Genomic DNA, 6,444 nt, shown 5'->3' with positions numbered 1-6,444 from the left:
AGCCTGGTTCAGCGTCGTCGCGCCGGGCGTCTCTCCGGGGACCGCGGACATGGCAGCGGGCGTCGGGGCACTCGCGCAGGCAGGGGCAGCAGCTGACTCACCCCTTGGTGGCATCTCCGTTGTCCGGGCAGTCGCTGCTCCGCGTGTCGCTTGCCTCGCCGTCCACTTCTCATGGGCCCGAGCGACTCCAGCCATCTCGCTGAGCTCTGCGCGTGCTTCCCGGATCTGCTGCATCACCTTCGCCTCCAGCCTTTCACACCACTGGTCCAGCTCCCAGTCCCACCAGGCAGCGGAGCCCAGCTCTGGATCGCTGCGTATGAACGCCATCCTCTCTGCACGATCTTCTCTCAGCAGCAGGCTTATGACTTCCTCTTGCAGCTTTTCCTTTAATAGCAGACTTTCGCTTTCTCCTTCTTCCACCAGCCTTGCACTTCGCCTCCGGGTAAGGTCAGAGCTCCTTCCATCACACCCAAGGTCAGTACGCTGCAGGGGTTCTCTCTCTGTAACTAGCCACACCTCTTCGTTGGCGGTAACTTCTGTTTTCGCGTGCTGCTGTTGTTTCTTGGCGCTCTTTGCATGGTGGCAATATGGCGGCACTTCCAATTTTTCAAGCGGACCGCCCAGGCACATGGTCACCTGTCTTAACAGGTCTAGTCCTTATCCTGTTCGTGACGCCAGATGTGAAGCCCCACAGGTGTTGTATAGCGGTGCATTACCTTCAGGGACTCCACGTGGATGGAACAGTCTGGTCACAGGTGGGGAACCTTCTTTTGGGATTTTCGTGACGCCACTCTCGGTATTGCGGTCAGGGTGACCGCCACTGCAGATTAAGGGGTGCCTGGGGCTGATGGTGGGTGCAGTCAGTTGTAGTGGCCTCCCGAGAGTGAGGCAAGCCCCAGGGCCCTGTGTAACTGTGTGGAACCACAAGGCGCAGAATGACTCAAAAACAGACCAGGCAGTCTTTCAGGGTTTTTACTCACATTAGGTGGCAGGGTGAGTAACCCGGGCGTAGCTGGGATGAACCAGGCTGGAACCAGGTATCCTTCCGGCTGGCTGATGAGGGTGACTACCAACTCGCCTTCCTTAGCCCTTTGTGTTTTTGTGGTGACCCCGACTTGAAGTCCCTACGGGGGTCACCCAGGGAAGTTGCTGCTGCCTGGTACCCCCTCGTTTCGGCCCGTTTGCTTGTAGCCTGGACCAGGTCACTCCGGCTGCTTGCCTCCTGTGAACTATGGGCCTTCTCTTTGCTACGTGGCTGCGGACTCTGTGGTGGTATGGTGTGCGTCTGGAGTACCCCCACCGGCAGGTTTGGCAGAAGAAAGGTGAATCTATCTCTGCACTGGGACCTGTTACCCCTGCGGGCCTGGCACCTCCCTGGCAGTCCCCTTACTCTGCCACCCCTTTGCTCTCTCTAGCCTTGGGTGGATTTCGGGTGGCACTACCAGGTGACCGATCTCCCCCGTCGGTAGTCACTGCGCGTACGCTGTCAGATTGTGACAGACTCCAGGGTCTGCTGCATGCGACTGCTCTCCCTGAGCTGCACTCACTAACTCGCTCACTACTTCCTCCTCTCCTGTTCTTCCCTACGCAACCTAGCAATCAGGCTCTCTACCACACCCCTTGAGTGGACATGGAGGCTACGCCCCCTCCTGGAATCTCTCAGGGGTCCCTTCAAAGGTCAATGTGTGAGACCTGATTACTATGCGCCTGTGTAGTCACACCTCGGTCAGCCTTCTGGATTACCTGTATTGTACTGCCCCCAGCATGGGTGCAGTACTCAGTGGTGCCTGACCAGGTCAAGGGCGCCACAGTCACACGTACCCATGTTACCCTATTGTGTACTTACACGAATGTGTTATCACACGGACTGTGTGGCCCCGCTATTTCACACGGAGATGTGTCCGTTTTTTCTCAGGCAGCACGGGTGTCACACGGACCGCACACTGATATGATCCGTGTGACATCAGTGTGTACCAGAGAAAACACGGGTTTTTAAATAAAAAGATTTTCTATATTTACTTGTATCCAGCGATGCTGTCTCCGGCTCTGCTGCCTCCCGCTCCTGACCCCCGTTCATTATTTTCATTGATTATTCACTGCAGTGAGCAGCTGGAAGCCGCAGCAGCGCGGTGACAGCGCAGAGGACAGCACCGCCGAGGACAGCATCGCTGGGGACATCGCTAGTGACAGGTGAGTATCCTGCCAGCAGTGTGTGTGCAGGGACGTCCAGGAGGTCATGGGATTTCCCAATGAACTCTGATGACCTCCTGATGACACCCCTGCGACAACTGCGCTACAGCGAGTGTCACGACGGTGACTTCCAGGGGTTCATGACCGTTCATTGGGAACTCCGATGACCCCCTGGATGTCACTGCACAAACTGCTGTATACTCACCTGTCACCGGCGATGTCCCCGCGATGCTCCGGCTTCCAACTCCTCGGGCAGTGAATAATCAATGAAAATAATGAGCGGGGGTCAGGAGCGGGAGGCAGCATCGCTGGATACAGGTAAATATAGAAGATATTTTCATTGTAGAGACACGTGTTTTAACCGGTGCGTGTCACACGTATGCAAACACGGATGTCACACATGTGACCATAACCATGCATGTGACTGGTACCTAAGTAAACACGGACGTCTGAAACCGGCCTAAGTGTGTTTGGCTCTGACCACTCAGCCTAAGGCCTCCTTCACACGTCCATGTCTCCGGTACGTGTTTGGTCCGTTTCCTCACGTGCCAGAGAGACAGGCACATGTAGACACATTCAAATGGGTCTGCGCACACGTGCGTGTTTTGCCATGGACCGTGTGTACGTGTGGAGCATAGGTGTGTCCGTGTGCTCCACACGTAGACATGTCCATTTTTCTCCGGCATCACGGGTATCACACGGCCCGCACGGATGTGGACCGTGTGACACGCACCAGAGAAAACACACGTTTGTAAAAAAAAAAAAAAAAAATCTATACTCCCCTTCTCCAGCCCTGCAGTCTCTGCTGCTGCTGTCACTTGCTTCTGACCCCCGCTCATTATGATCATTGAATATTCACTCCACTGCGGCTGGAAGCAGCAGGGAGTGGGCAGGACCGGAGACCGTAGATCAAAACCACGGACAGCGACGCCAGGGACAGGTGAGCAGAAAGTTCCCCTTCTCCGTGTGTTATCACGGATAACACACAGAGAACACACGTGTGCCATAAACACGGCACACGGAGGACAATATGCATCTTTGACACGTCCGTGAAAAACGTGCGTGATTTTCACAGACATGTGAAGGGGGCCTAACTGACGGCCGTAGCTAGTTCTGAGCAATGCGATGTGAGCAGTAGCAGGGAGGAGGGACACTGAGGATCTGTTATTCAGGTTAAGTGAGCGAATATTGAGTTTAAACTTTGCATAAGGGTTTTTTAGCCATTCTGTCATGGATTATCCCACTCATCAGGTGTTATATCTATTCAATATATGCAGTTTGTGTTGTGAAAACTGGAGACAGATCCGCTTTAATGAAAGTTAAAACTCAGTCTCTGCCTGTTTATCCTTTCTGTCTTATCCTCAGAGTCACTCCTCACACTGCTCAGTACAAGCTGCAGCAGTCATGCTGGGGGGGGGTTGAGCGGAGGCTGAATACACATGGATTTATAAGCGCTCTTATTTTCTGGACTAAAACTGCTCATTTTAACATCAGGATTACAAAGCCATTGTGTAACGCTCGCAGCCGGAGTAGAGGCGGCAAGTGTAATTGGTAGCCCACTGGACCACAAGGGGACCCGGGCTTACCCTTTAATGGGAGGGGCTTACCTAAGCACCCACCACAATGTGGGTGCCAGGTACCACTCCCAGGGCAGTGACTGGGATTGTGGCAGCTGACCCACAGGGCAGGTGACAGACTGAGGTATAAATGGGTACAGGCATGGTGACTGAGGCAGGCTGGACAGGCGGGTATAGGCAGGAGTGTTCTGGCACGTCAGGAATACAGAGGTATGGGAAAGAAGGTACTGGAAATGCAGGGATAACAGGACAGGAGCCCAGGACCTGACAACTGGCTAGGTAGCAGACTGACTGACTAACGAACTGATGACATTGCGCAGGCACCTCCCCTAATGGAAGGGACCCTTAAATACATAGTGCTTCTCAGCCAGAGGCTTTGAGGCATTTCCTGAAAATGGCACACCAGTCCTTAAAGAAGCGGGTCGGTGCGCGCGCATACGCCCTAAGTACACTCTCGGGACACCTGGGCTGTGCACACAGGCACCGGGAGGGGATGGAGACGCATAGATGGCTGGGGGAGGACATGACCCATCCGGAGCCGTGAGTAAGTAGGCGTCTCTGCAGGGACATCGGCGCTACACATTGTGACATGAATTTTTAAGCAAGTACACCAGTCTCATCTGGTATAAGAGATCTATTTAATAATGTAAATAACTTGCATTGGGAAATATGGTACCAGATCTGCTTTCATTATATTTACATAGTATAACAACATAGAGATACATGTACACGGGAGACAGGCTCGTAATGGTAACAACTTTTATTATTGGCACAATGGTTTTTATAGAACATTTCATCCATATCAATTACAGAACATTAATACTCTGGGCAAAATAATATATGGAGGCTTCTATACATAGCCTGATATCAAGGTATAGCTGCGGACTCTGAATCATTTCTTATTGGGATAAATCCATCACAGTTTAATGCCCATAGGCAGCCTGCGTAGATAGGACAGTGTCTGCGGAGGCAATTGGTCCGAATTTCCAGGAACCATGGTACCTATATAAACAATATTAACCACTCCTGATGCTACCTGACCCGATCACGCGTTTCTTACTATATTTTATTACGTATGACCACGTTTAATTGAAGTTACACTTGGTTATTAGGCAAATATTAAATTAAATATATAAATAAATTACGTAGCCGGTTCATAAATATTAAATAAAATATAATATTATTGAGTATTAATAAATAACATTAATAAAATTAAAAAAAAATAGAACAAGGAATCACAAAGTGCAGAGTCTACGCCTAGCGCTGTGTTGTAACAATTGGTATACTTTGCAGATGATGTAAACGCCAGAAAGCGAGGGTTCTGTGCGGAAAAACGTCCTCTGTCGCATCCCTATGGGGTGTATGGATGGAAACCATCCTGGTAGGAAAACCCTTCATCTGCAGTCAGTACTAGACCCCCCCAATATAAAAAACAGACAATATAAGTGTAGTGCTGTGTATTGCTATGCAAAAAAAATGCATGAGTTTCTGACAGTATTTTAAATGTGATGGAAGGGGGGGGGGGGGGTTCTACCATTTCTTTCTGTAATTTTTTTTTCTTTTAATTTTTCTATTTAATGAGTTTCAGCACTGTTTTTTTATGCTTTTGGTTTTTCTGTTTTTAACATGACAAGTCACAATTAATATATCAAGTGACTCCACAAAACCTTGTGGAAAATATGATTTGTAATGTCAAAAATACAATAAAAACACAATAGGCATGTCAAAAACACCATGGGTGGAGTTTAAAAAAAAAAATAATCAACAAACCAAAATAAAATCAATAACACAATAATATATGTAAGTAGAATTAACTTCCCTCTACCCCCCTCCATAAAAAAATAGTGTTAAAGGGAATCTTTCAGGTGTTTTTGTAGTATGATACTAATGTTATCATTAAATAGGGCTGACTTAAGGAGGATATAGTTTATTAGTACCGTATATATCAATTACTTACTGGAACAAATATTTGTATATGGAACTTCATGTGCCTGATGTGGCTTTAAAGGGAACCTGTCACTAGATTTGGGGCCTATAAGCTGAGCTGCGGCCACCACCACCGGGCTCTTATATACAACATTCTAACATGCTGTATATATGAGCCCAGACCGCTGTGTAGAACATAAAAATCACTTTATAATTCTGACCTAAACAGCCGCTGCAGTCGAGTTGGGTCATATGGGCGTCTCCATTCTCCCGTGCCGGTGTCTCCTCTTTCGACCATCTTTGTTCTCCTTCTTCTGAAGCCTGGGTGCAGGACTTGTCCTACGTCATCCACACTCGCCGACATTGAGGTCCTGAGCAGGCGCACTTTGATCTGCCCTGAGCAGGGCAGATCAAAGTATTGTAGTGCGCCTGAGCGGGACCGGCAAGTGTGTATGACGTAGGATGCGTCGTGCACACAGGCTTCGGAAGGAGGACGAAGATGGCCGAAAGAGGAGGCGCCGGCACCAGAGAAAGGAGATGCCCATATGGCCCAACTCCACCGCAGCGACCATTTAGTTAAGTATTATAAAATGATTTTTACATTCTACACAGCGGCCTGGGCTCTTATATACAGGATGTTAGAATGCCGTATATAAGAGCCTACTAGTGGTGGTGGCCGCAGCTTATAGGCCCCAAATCTGCTGACAGCTTCCCTTTAAGTCATTTTCCTTCTAGCCATACAATGTTACCT

The sequence above is a fragment of the Anomaloglossus baeobatrachus genome, chromosome 4 (genome assembly GCF_048569485.1).
Source record: "Anomaloglossus baeobatrachus isolate aAnoBae1 chromosome 4, aAnoBae1.hap1, whole genome shotgun sequence".
NCBI lineage: Eukaryota > Metazoa > Chordata > Amphibia > Anura > Aromobatidae > Anomaloglossus > Anomaloglossus baeobatrachus.
This window is presented reverse-complemented; position numbering follows the sequence as displayed.